Source organism: Echeneis naucrates, chromosome 6, assembly GCF_900963305.1.
Source record: "Echeneis naucrates chromosome 6, fEcheNa1.1, whole genome shotgun sequence".
Lineage (NCBI taxonomy): Eukaryota > Metazoa > Chordata > Actinopteri > Carangiformes > Echeneidae > Echeneis > Echeneis naucrates.
Genome location: NC_042516.1, coordinates 22,935,568 through 22,948,570, shown reverse-complemented (window position 1 = coordinate 22,948,570; position 13,003 = coordinate 22,935,568). Strand labels below are relative to the sequence as shown.

Here is a 13,003-nt window from a genome sequence, read left to right as displayed (position 1 = left end):
ATAAAAGCAGGTGTTACTGGGTGTTGGAGCTTCTGGTTGCATTTCTTGTTTCAGACATCTGTAAATTGCTGGCGGATCCACAAGAGGAAGAGAAATCTGTTGTCCGGAATTTTCATTTAAGCAAATGGACAAACAATTTAACATTAAATGAACAAAATAAACCTAATTTGCTTTTTCTTTTCTTACCTTGTACTTTTACTCACATTGAGATTAAAGAAGTGCACTTTGGCCTAAAAGGAGAGAAACTAAACTGATGTCAGATGAGTAAAAAGAAAAAAAAAAAAAACGAAGAAAATAAATCTTATTACTTTAAATCTCTAAGCCAGCTCATTAACGCCACGGTGACGTCACGTGACGTAGCTCTGCGCACATGCAATCAAACAAATAAAAGTATAACACAATAAATTATTTGATGGTTACACTTGAAACTTCCTGGAAGTGGAAAGGTTGTGAAAGTAAAATGTGTCCAACATGTGCTGCCCTGTCACACGCCTCACACTCACCCCCTTCCTCACTGTAAACATCGTGTTCCTCCGCCGGCGGCAGAGAAAGTAGTGCTCCGCGCTGCATCTCTCCGTTGACTTCCATTTAAAGTAAATCTGCTCCAGCGGAGGAGGTTTGGCTCGACAACCGAAAAACACACACACAAACAGAGGTGTGTTACTGAAAAGCCCTTCTGCCGGTTGAACCCACAACTTAAGTGTTCATTTTTATAATCATGAGGATGGTTGTACGGATGTTTCTTTTGTTTAAAAAAAATACCAAGTTGTTGAACTCAGCCAACAATCGACACAACCGTCGGATGTGATATTTATTTCAAAAAAATAATAAATAAATTTAATTAATAAAAAAAAAAGATGCGAAAGTGCGAGTCTCCGCTTTCAAAACACGACGAGCGGAGGGATATGAAATCTTCACACATGACGTCACATCTGGCCCCTCCTGCCGCGCAGCCCACCCTGGGCTTCGATTAGTCGAGTCTGAGCGGGCGGCTCGCTCCCATTGGCTGCAGCTGACGTCAATCACGGAAGCGACGCCACTCAGGGTAGATTAGGCTCCATTTGCCAGAACTAAATAGTTACAGTGTACCATCAAGTAGGAAGATTTTTTACATACATATAAATAAATAAATATATATATTTAATTGGCGCCTCACCGCGCTCGGCGGAGAGTTACACTTTTACCTTTTTTTATTCTAATAGAAATAAAAAAAAAAAACCTTTGTGCGCGTTTTTGAATGCGACAAAGTGACGTTTGACTCCGCCGTCTCAGCACACAGATGTGGATTCACCGCTCGGGTAAGTCACTCTTCTCCAGCGTGTGTCCGCGTTTCGTTTCATTTCATCCCTTTTTCTGTAGTTTGTTTGTTTTATTTTATTGTAGTTGTGGTAATGTTGTGTGCTGTTCTTGTGTTCGGGCAGCTCTGACAGTGTGTTCAGACGCGCTGGTTCAGGTTGTTGTTATTGTTGTTGTTGTTGTTGTTGTGGAGGTATTTTGCACGTTTAGTGTCGGAGTTGTTAACCTGCACAGTGTTGTGGTTGTGGTGACTCTCTCTCTCTCTCTCTCTCTTCATAAGTTAATATGAGTTTTACATGCGTGATTTTGTTCCCTTGTGCGTGTCTTTGCGTGTTTTCCTTCCACGACAGGTCTCCCTCATGCCTTGTAAAATAAGTGCGGCCGGTGTGTGTGTCTCTGTGTGTGTGTGTGTGTGTGTGTGTGTGTGTGTGTGTGTGTGTGTTTTCATCCCGAGCGTCGTGCGTAATAACACTCCATTAGGAGCTGTCACAAACGTTTTACGTCAGGTGCCATCCAGGTTTCTGACGGGATTCTTCTCCGTTTCCATCTGAGAGAGACAGAAAACGCGCCCGAGCTTCGTTTTCTGCAACTTTCATCGCGTCATCTGTTTGTTTGTTTGTTTTTTTTTACGCGGTAAATTGACAGATTGACGAGATTAAGAAGGGCAGGAGCGCTGTTGTTGCCTCTGGGAAAGCTGGAGTGATCAGTGAAACTACCCCCCCCCCCATCAATATATATATACATATATATATCTTTAGACACAGATCTGTATGTGTATGGATGACTTGCCCGTATCCTTTAAGCCATTGTGTCGCTCCAATAATTTTATGTCTCCTTCAAGAGCCCATTTCCGACAATTGTGCTCTCATTGCTGTGCGTAATTGCTTTTCTCCCGGGAGAGAGTGCCATCAAACTTCTAATTTCCTCCTCAAACCCGGAAACCATTTTGCTCCTGTAATGATCATATCAATAAACCCAAAATAAAGCTCCTGTCAATTCAGCTGCTCCGTGATTTTTTTTTATTTTATTTTTATTTTTATTTTATTTATGATGGGATGAGAAATGCTCCTTCTGTCAAACACACACACACACACACACACACACCACCACATCCGGTTTTGGCACCATCTCAGAGAGGCAGGTGACTGGGATTAGAGGGCAGGGAGACAATGAGAATATGTCTCTGGAGAGAAGTCTCACATGTCAGGAGGCAGGAGGAGAACTGTTATCTATTACATCATTATCTAGTGCAGCAGAGGGATGTGCTGCGGCACGGACAGATGAGGAGTTTCAGCAGCGCCTGCAGGTAAAGTCCAGGTTGCCAAAAAAAGGTGTCACAGGATCCCGAGGGAGACAGTCCAGATAAAGGGTGCTGAGCAGTGCTGGAGAGCGTCCCGGCAGAGCAGAGCAGGACGGATTAGTGGCTCTTGGTGAGTTCGTTTCGGAGATTCAGCGTGACCACAGATGACTGTTTGTCCAGAAAAGAGGGGAAAAGTGTCGTAGTTTAGGAGAAGGTCTCAGATTCCACGGACGCTGCGAAAACCTGGAGATTCTCAGTGAAGAGCTGAGATTTTTGGGTTATTATCAGGCTGAAGTGAGGTCTGGTCTTCACAGGCAGCAAGTTAGAGCTGCTTGGAGGTGAAACCTGGACTCAATCTTCATCCAGAGTAAACTGGACTTTTCCACTGTCAGATCTTTTCCTCTGCTCTGCTCGGGCTCAGAATTTACTGCCGTTTGAGGCCACTTCAGTGAAATAAGTGAAATAAAGTCTTTGGGCAAACGGCAGCTGTGTGCTGAAAACACTGTAAATTGACAATGAATTTGCGTTGAACATTGGTCTCCTGGTGATGCGACACGTCTGTGTTTGTTCGGTTTAGTAAATGCCAAGTCAGATAAAAGTCAGCTGATGTGGATGCACAGGGTGGGATCACGGTATGTGACCAGAATTGTTTATTATTATTATTATTTTTTGGTCTGAGCTGTCGAACAGAAAGAAAGGCTCAGCTGTTTCTGACGTTCATCCCCTTACCTCATCCTGTGAGCTGTAACCTCTCAGACTTCTCTGTGGCCTCAGTTCTTACATTATTGAAGGTCTTTGTGTTTGTTTCCTCCTGGAAGATGAAGGAAGAGTTTATAATGCACCTTATTGCAGACGTGATGGCTCTTGTTTTTATATTACATTCATGCGGCAGAGTCCAGGGAGGACTGTGTTCTCGCTTGTGTACTCACAATCCATAAATTGAACAAAATATTGTAACTGTAAAAGGGGCTTAAGCTCCAGTTAACTTATGTGCTCAGCTCCAGTAATGGGCTTTTGTGTCCCTGAGAAGCGTGACTGCAGTCGATTCGATTGCCAAAGCGGCGAGTAAAACGCAGCGCCAGGACAAAACTTAAGGCGACGGTTCGTTTTTGTAGTCATCTTGGAATCAGTTCTGCTGAACATCCGTCCATATTCACAGAGTCGAGGTCTGTGAAGAAACAGGGCTGGGTTTATGTTTTTGTTTTTTTTTTTCCTTCTCTTTGCTCTTAGCCATGTGCTCCATCGTGTACTCTGTTGGCTTCAGTCAAAACACAGTGGGGGGAAATAAAAAAAAACGCCCAACGCCCCCTCCTTCCCCCGTCGCCTCCCTCCTTCTGCTAATTTGAGGAAGTACAATCATGCTCTCCTGCTGCAGCTTCCTGCTGAAATGCAAACCCGGGCAGCTGGCCGTCGTGCTCTCCAGGCGCTACAGACGGCGTCGGTGTCTGTCAGAGAGGCATCATGAGGCGGCCCACTTGGCCTCAGTGCACAGCCACGTTGTCTTCGGCGTGAACAGCAGCTCAGTGTGTTTGTTTTAGCGTGTTTGCTCGGATGTGCTACCAGTGAAGTCCAGGCTGCAACGATCGATTCGCTTGTTACTTGACTAATTGATCATTTTCCTGCCATTAATGACTGAGAGACAAATGTCAGAGCAAGGATGATCAATGCAGCTGCTGGTCAAGAGTCAGATGAGCAGCTGCTAGCTGTGTTCACCAGCGTTAACCCCTTTTTAGACCCACATCAAAGTGCTTCACCGTGTTGGCTGTAGTAGGGGATGGTAGCTGATAGACAGTCGTAAAAGCTGATTTTCAGATTGTGAGTTCTGCTCATTCTTTTGAGCTGCAATCAACTGATGATGGAAAAACTCTAAAAATCTTTCTTCATTCTGCCGCGAAAGTAAACTCAGACCAACTTCGCCTCACTCTGAAATCAGAAAAACAGGATTGAAACACACAAACAATCTTTTTTTTTTTTTTTTAAAACAGTAAATTCTGCAGTTTAAGGCGTAAAACAGCACATTGTCTAGCTACAATGCTCTAAGAAAACAGAGTTTTGGAAGTGTAAAATGCTTCCGCAGGATTTTCCTGTTGGGCTTTGGTAAAAGCTCAGTGTGCAGCACATTTGTTCTCTACCATCTGTTTTGTTTCATGAAAGGAAAAATGATGCACAGATATGTTTCTGTTGTCCAGATTGAAGTCAGTCAACTCGACCTCGAAAACAGCAGCTGACATGTTGGCCTCTCCGCCAGGTTCATTTAAAAAAAAAAAAAAGGTTCTGGAGCTTTTTGATTGTTCCACATGAACTTCCTCAGCAGATGGAATTCAAAATGTTGAGATTTCGAATTTCTCTTCCATGTTGGCTCCAGCAATACAAAAGCTAATCGCCACAATGTGGATCAGGAAACAGGACTCCATCTGCTGAGGAAGCTCATGTGTTATGATTGAAAGCTCCAGAACAGCTGGTAATGGACCTTCTGCTGAGATAGTTACGTCAAATTTTTCGATTAAGAAAACGCTTCACTAAAAAAGTTGAAAGTTATTTCATTTTTTTTTTTTTTTTACCACCGATAAATAAGACGATTTGAACATTTCATTGTGATTTTTGGATTCAGTTAATCATGAAATGATCAACTGATCAATGGGAGATGATTTCAAATCTTTTAGGAAGCGATCAAAGTTTTGGAAAAAATATTGTAAATTGGAGTTTAAGAAGGTGCGATGATCGTTTTTTTTTTTTTTTTTTTGGTTTAGTGGAGTCTCTTTAATCAAACATTCAAATCTCATCCCGACATGACGGTATTGTTGTAATGAAGAGACTTCGTGCAGAGAACTGGATGAGGTCCAAGCCAAATATTTGAATTAAACTGAAGCGCCTGACAGCTCACCATTAGTCAGGACTTGCTGCAATTCTAACTCGGGTCACATTTTCACCAATCGATGTTTGTTCGCCTGGTCAGAGTATTGATGAGCTTTAATCACTGCTGAAGCCAAGGCTTCATTGGAGAGCGAGGGCAGAAAATGACATCAGCACGCCGTGGAAAGTAAAGGTTCAGTTTACAAGGAGGAGGAAATAAAGGCGAGGTCTCGGAGGGCCAGTCTTTTTGCCAATTTACTGTTTTACCTTTTCAAACTCAGCCTTGTACAGTTGAGATGCCTCAGCGCTGGACATGTGTTTTCCATGTGTGTGCCTGCGGCTGACCTGTGCTCTCCTGCAATTGCAGAGAGAAAAACCCTTTCTCGTGAGCGCCGCTAGACGAGCGTGCCCCCGTCCACGGCTGTCAAACTGGAAGCCAAGCTCCTTTTCAAATGGACAGAGCGTTTCAACAGAAAGGAGCAATTACTACCTGCTCCAGTCGTGTTGCTTTCACGGCCTCCTTTGTGTGCTGCATCCAAGGCAGATTTTGTCCACGGCTGTTCCCACGCTGAGCGAGGAGAACAGGAAGAACTCGGCCGCACAGCAGGCCTCTGCCTTCTGCTATTATGGCTATGATTCAATCATCGCAGGGCAGCGCTTTGCCGCGGCACATTGAAAGAGCAAAAGAAGTGTCCTCACTCCCTCTCTGTAAATGGAACTTAGAGCCAAAGGTGTTTTCGTACAAAGAGGAGACCATCAGCCACTTAATGTGGGAAGTAGCAGCAGCAAGCCTCACCTCACAATCCACTCTCCCCCTACTGCGATTTCAAAATGGCCCCCGTTCTGTGCTCGAAGCCAGAAAAGTGTTGCCACGCAGAGCGCAGGAACCAGACTGGGTGAGATTTGCCTCTCCTGATGCTGCTGATCACACATACTGTTTGTTTTCTTTGGCCTGAGCCCGAGTGGAGAAGTTCAACGTGCCACAGTTTTGGATTTGATCCCCCCCCCTTTTTTTTTTGTTTCACATCCCCTAAGCAAAGAAGAAGAAAAAATGAAATCATCACACAGGGTTTTGTAATTGTTTGGTTCTCAGTAGTGCCCACACCGATCATTCATGTTCATTCATGTAATCAGGCTACAACAACTTAACATTCGATATTTTAACCTAAAATAATCATTTCATAAAAATACTTTTACCCTGCAATGTTGGTTAAAACCTTACGATGACTTGTTTTGATGAACTACTACTTTCGAGGTCAAGAATCAAATCAAATCAAATCAAATCTTTCCTGTTCAGTGGTGTTGCTGTAATTATACACCACCACCACAACAACTGATGCAGATTACTGCAATATCACTGCTGCAATAAATTAAACAAATATGGCTTCAAACTTTTGCATTTTCAGCTTTTCTGTATTTACTTTAGTCTTTCTGAAATCAAGTCAAAACACTGAATCTGTACAGATCAATGAAAATAATAAGTATGAATTGCAACAGGGGCAAATATCACAAATTACTGGAGGAAAAAAAAAGTTCTCACTTTTCATATACTTTTAGCTCGCCAAGCTTGAAAATCTGCAATTTAGCAGAAAGGTAACTGATCCCTGTATTTTTAACGAATTATGACTTTACTTTCCTCTGCTATATTTTACCAGCTTTTATTTTCACACCAGCTGGGAACACTTGTAGCTAAAACACTCAATCTGAGCATCTGTCCTGCTCAGTCTGTGGTTTGTGCTCGGTCCATTTTCCTGAGGCGGGCTGTCGAAGCTCAAAAACGATCCTTTTCAGTCGACCATCAACCGTCATAATAACACCAGCAAAGCCTCATGCTTGAAAGCTGGAAGGTAGGGATAGTGTCAAAACCTTCAGCGCACACATCTAAATGTTTCGACTACATCAGAAACCAAAAACTGGTCAAGTCTTCTCCAGAAACATTCTCAGGTCAGACTTTTAATTTCCTGAGACTGCTGCCTCCTTTTTTTTAGGTATACTTGGTAAAGTCAAAAAAAAAAAAAAAAAGGTCAAATGACAAGTCGATAGAAAGATGAGTTAATTCTCATAAAATGTTGAATAAAGCATTATTTTCATGAAAAGTTGCTTGTGACTGCCTTCGTCAGCTCAACAGATGTGAATGATTGCTGGTTTCTATTTGTTGCCGATAACAGTAAATCCAGATCGGTTTTTGGCGACATGCGATAGATCGAACGAATTTGAAATGAAGTGATGGTGGAGATGGTCATCAGCCATAGCCATCGTCCATGATGTGATCTCTGTGTTATTTGCAAACATGATGGCGGCCCAGCGCTGACCTCTCGGGGCTGCGGTGTGGGATTAGGGTCCAGAAAGGCCAGAGCTGCAAGGCAACAAACCGCCTAATCCTCGTCCTCCAGCAAGCTCTTAATTGAGCCATCATCAGCTGCTGATCTACGGGTTAAACATCAATTAAGGTAATGAGCAGATAGGAGGGGGGCGGGGCTCCTCTGACCTGGGGACAGGGAGGCGATGGAGGCCCATCAGAAGAGCGTGTTTTTCTGTGAAGTGGCGGTTTAGAGAGCCGTGGAGTGGAGTGTTGATTATGCAGGATGGAGGCTACTTCAAACAGCCCGGTGGAGGTTTGTTGTTAGTTTAGCTGTGTTTGTTTTGGACAGGCTGCAGTCTGGGTGAGCTCCTCAGCTGCTGCTGGACACCCAGAAGGATTTCTGGGACCATTTCTCCCAGACAAATCAAATGTTCATCTAATGTTGAACCTTTAGAGGGATTATCAGCGCCGCCCTAACCTCATTTTTGCACGACCCGCCTGAGACATTTATGAAGGAGCAAGATCTGGGATTAAATAAATCTCTGTTTCAGTTAAACTGTCGAAATGTTAAATTGAATTCAAGGTGACTTCTTCAAATGGCAAAACTGCAAATGCATTTTTTTAATAATAGCTTACATTTGTAAACATATCTTTTTCAGATGTATTTTCCTGCTGACGGTCTCACTAATGGATGTTTTTGCCAAGATTTAGTATTATTTATTATTGTATTGTAGCAGAACGTATCTATGGCATAAAGCGCTCAAGCTGCATCACTCGACGAATTTGATGTGAAATATTAATAATAATCGTCTGGCTTTTTCCGTCAATGAAAAAGGCAAAACCTTTTAGACCTGGTTCAAACGAGCCTGCGTACAGGTATTTATCATCTCCGGCTGCAGTCGGCATAGATGTAAACACAACACTTGCTGTAAACCTGCTAATTTTCACCTCTTCTCCTGCTGTAATGGTTTTAAAAGCATGGATACACATAAAAAAATGGGCTCAACCTCGCGGCTACGCTGGGAGACAGAACTGCAGCCTTGAAGCTTTAAAAACACTTAATCCAGTATACATGTTTCTCGCTCTTTTCCAGGAGGATAATATTGTATATTATCTTGCAAAAAGTGCCTTAAAGATAATGGATGCGATCTGAAACTGCTTGGACTGATACTGGAAATGCGGTTTAGATGATGATATTAAGAAGGGCAGTCACGGCCTCCTGTACTGACCAACAAAGGGAGGTGATAAAATTAAAAAGCTTCATCTTGTTATACCATTTTTCATCATATCAGTCTTTGCTGTAAGCTTCTGCGGAAATTAATAATTGAGGCTTAAAAGCCCTTTTGTGCAAACAAATCACATTTGTGTGTTTGGAAGGACGTGTTGAAGAACATCATCTGTCCTCCGAGAGAGTTACTGTGTTGGTTTATTTAAGAGTCAGCGAGGATCGGCGAGGGAATCGTCACGCAGCCCCCGGTATATTTTTGTTGTGAGGGTTTGAAGCACTCAGTTTGATAAAGTTATACTTTCTCATCATTTCAGATGATCACCAGAGGAACTCCTTCGGGTTTTGATGCTGCAATATCCTGCAATTGGTCTTGTAGCTCATCTTCATTGGGACATGCTGTTGTATAAATGTCTGAGGGGTCAGTAAAATGTCAAACACGTCTCCACATACCGGCTTGGAACACCCCCCCCCCCACTAACTTCATCATTCAATATTTAACAAACACAGATGATTCAATCTTTAAATACATGACTTTTTTATTAGCGGAGCTCATGAGATGACTCATGGATTGAATAGATTTCCCAAAAAACTAAACTGTTTCACATCGGCAGTCATTTTTTTTTTTTTATTGCTCTTCATTAAGCCGTTTAAATAGCTAATACCTCACATTGTACTGAAACTTTAAGGGCTGAATGTCAATTATAGTTGGAATTTTTCTCTTGAAATCAAATTGACTGACATGTTTTTCATCACAATTTGGAAAACAGAAATACTGGAGCTATTTTGGGAAATTTTTCATATCCAGAGCTAATGCTTAAAGTCAAGGACAAACCCTCTGAGCGTTTTCAGGAACCCAGAAACCTTTTTAGGAAGTCAGGGAAAAGGGGTGTGGCTTCAGTTCCTGAGTCATACGAAAGGTTTACAAACAATTGGCCTGCAAAAAATCAGGAACTTCTTTTTGATCCTTTAATATCAGCTCTTCCTCCATGCTGGCAGATTTGATGAAGTCTTGTACTTTACACTTTTTATCTGTTGATGTCCACAAGAAGATCTTTTTGGCTTTAAGAACTGAAACAGCCTCAATGCTGTTAGTTTAGAAAGAAAGAAGACAATCAGAGGAGAGGTTACAGCAGTTAGTTAGAGATTTCAGGTAAACACCCAAAGAAACCAAATCCTGCAAAGTCTGATGGCGGGTCCAGGTCTGGACTTGATCTGGACTTGGGACACGACTGAGCGCGGTGACCGTTTCCTTGTGACATCACAAAGTTTAGATAAGCCCTGACGGCTCAGTTTGTGAATACAGGCTGTGAGCAGACAAGGAGATCTACCTTCAGATTTTATGGGACCTTTAAAAAAAGCCAACTGTTTAAAAAGCAGAGACAGCAGCTAAATTATCTGCTAACCAATTTTTCCTAAAGCAGATAATTCTCTTCTGTTCTTGCCTTTTCCAACAGATGCTCCAACACACATCACAGCTGTACAGCAGTAAATTATAGTCACAACATGTTGGCTAATTGGCTTTTAATTCATGATCCATGTGTAATGAGTGTACCTTCGGATGTGGTGTGAGGATGAAGAGTTTAGCTCCTGAGATTCAGCTCTTGGGACAGTTTGGTCAGAAGGTCAGTACCCATTGCACTTTTAAATGGAAACAGAATGACCTTTAACCTTTGAGTCAGTGGAGTAGCCTGATATTAACAGTCTTTGGTTAAATCAGGGAAATGCGATGCAAAACATCGTGAAGTGCTGTTGCTGTGAAAACAAACCGATCTAGCCTGGCTTTTCTGGACGAGCGGCGACTGCCGGTCTCAGGTTTCAGTTGGCGGGCGGGCCTGTGCTGAAAGGGAAAGTTAGATTTCATGTTCCCGTTTGGTGAAGTTTGCTCTGACTGTTGACTGTCACCACAGCCTAAAATTATAATCAACCCTCTGCGGTGTACCAGACTTTTCCACTCATCTCCCAGATAAACAGAGAGCAGCAGAGCAGACCGCCGCTGTGTCCTCAGTGGAGGGATTCTGGGGAAGTAGGGCAGCCGGGTGGCCTGGACTGTAGAGAGGATGTGTTGTAATATGAAAAGGTCACAGGGTTTGTATCTGAGGGGTCTGCCAAAGTGCCCTGGAGCTACACTATGAAGCCCTACCTACTTACTCACTGAGAAATATACAACTGTGATTAATTAATGAATAAAATGCGAGCTCATCAGGTCTGTTCCCACCGTTCGCTGCAGCCGTTCGAGGAAATCTGTTACATAAAAGTTACACGGGATTAAAAAAAACCACTGGTAAATCCTACTCGCTTGTTGATTTTATTTTATGTTTTTGCTAAAAATATCTTGTTCAGGGCACTAAATTTATCCGCTCCGCCTCGGAAGAAATTGCTGGAAATAACCAGCTTTGGAGCCAAAATGGAAATCTGTGCTGACCTCGTTTTTTGGCTACGAGGTAGAAACAGATGAGCAAACGAAAACACTGAACGCACGTAACATTTATTTTGATCAGGGATTATGGAATCTTTAGGAATCTGGCCATCTAATTACATTTCATCTCCGTGTGTCTGTGCTGTTTTGTCATATCTCTCTCTTTCGCTCTCTCTGTCTGCCTTCCTGCATTTAGCTTCAGCACTTCATCCAGATTAAGTTGTATTTTCCTTCCTTTAATATACTCGAGGTCATCCGATGCAAAGCTAGGCAAATAGACATTGTACACGGAGTGGGCAACAGGATCAGCGGCCGGTGGTCCTGGAATCAAGACACAACCTTACGGCCTGTATGTAGGTTAAATGCAACTTAAACCCGGCACAATTTGCAGGATTAGCCTTAAATAAGGCGAACTGGAGATGGGAGTTGCTGCAGAAACCAAGCTCCGGCTTGACCTTGACTGGGCTGTGGTGTCAAAATCCACTTATATTCAATTTGAATCCATTTAGTTCAGCTTCTGGCGAACCGTCAGCCGTGTGGCCTTTTATTTAAAATTCCATTAGGTTCTCAGTGGTCGTGGAGCTTTTTAAGAGAGTGAAAAGAAGAAACCCGATAAACGAAATGAACAGCGCTGAAAGTAACAGCAGAAAGAGTCAGGCTGGTCTTTTCAAATATTTTTTCAATATAAATACAATTTCTGCTCTATTCATGCTCTTCATCAGCGTCTGCTCAAGCTGCACACGGACTGTACACGTACACACACACAGCCACTGTCCTGTAGTTTCTTTACTTATCCCCATCCACGTGAAGGTCAGAGGTCAAGGTCGTCTCAGCTCATTAACCTCAGAGGTCAAATGGTTTGAAAGGTCGGCGGGGGTTAGTGTTTATGCTCCAGAGCAAAGAAAGAGGGCGGATTCTTCTAAACGTGGGACTGAAGGCTGAAGTATTCAGACTGAATACCACATCTCATCGATGTCTGGCAGAGATACACAACCTGCACTGTTTTTTTTTTTTGCTGTTGTTTGTTTTTTTTATTTTACATTGTCATGATTTTAATCAGCAATTCATCATATTTCACAACTCCGTGCTCTTGCGTTACATACAGGGAACGGCAGAGATCCAGTGAGAGCAGCGCGAGCCGGGAGGATTACTGAGATACAGAATTACCAACGGGCAGCAATAGGCTGCATTATATTCAGCTTAGATTAAGGCTTTGCTGTCCAATGACTCAAGCTGCAGAGTCTCTGCTGCGCTTCGCTGAGGGTTCAACAGAGGTCTAGCTGATATTGTTGCCAAGGAGCTCCCAGAACAATGCCTCACTAAAGATCATAAAGGAAAAAGTGAGTGAGTTGGAACAGGGATCAAGGAGCGCTGCCGCACACCTACAAGAGAAGAAGAGGCTACAACACAAAAGCCATATACAGTAGAGGAGGAGTTTCTCTCTCTCTGTCTCTGTATGAAATGTCATACATCTGTTTTCTAAAAGCGCTGCAACCTCACATGCATTACTAAATATTCAGAGGACACAGATCATTCTGCCTCCAGAAGCAGAAACGTTTCATAATCGCAGCACCGACTCTCAGCTGCTTTTTGCCAGATATCGTTTTA

General features: G+C 42.9%; 1 protein-coding gene across 5 annotated transcripts in view; it reads left to right on the top strand.

Moving 5' to 3' along the window:
- The first annotated feature begins 1,087 nt into the window (after positions 1–1,087).
- Positions 1,088–13,003, top strand: part of mef2d (myocyte enhancer factor 2d) — an 86,261-nt gene continuing 74,345 nt past the window's right edge. For all 5 annotated transcript variants that reach the window (XM_029505076.1, XM_029505073.1, XM_029505077.1 and 2 more), the window contains exon 1: positions 1,088–1,298. The gene's annotated coding sequence lies outside the window, so the exon portion shown is untranslated. The remainder of the gene's footprint in view (positions 1,299–13,003) is intronic.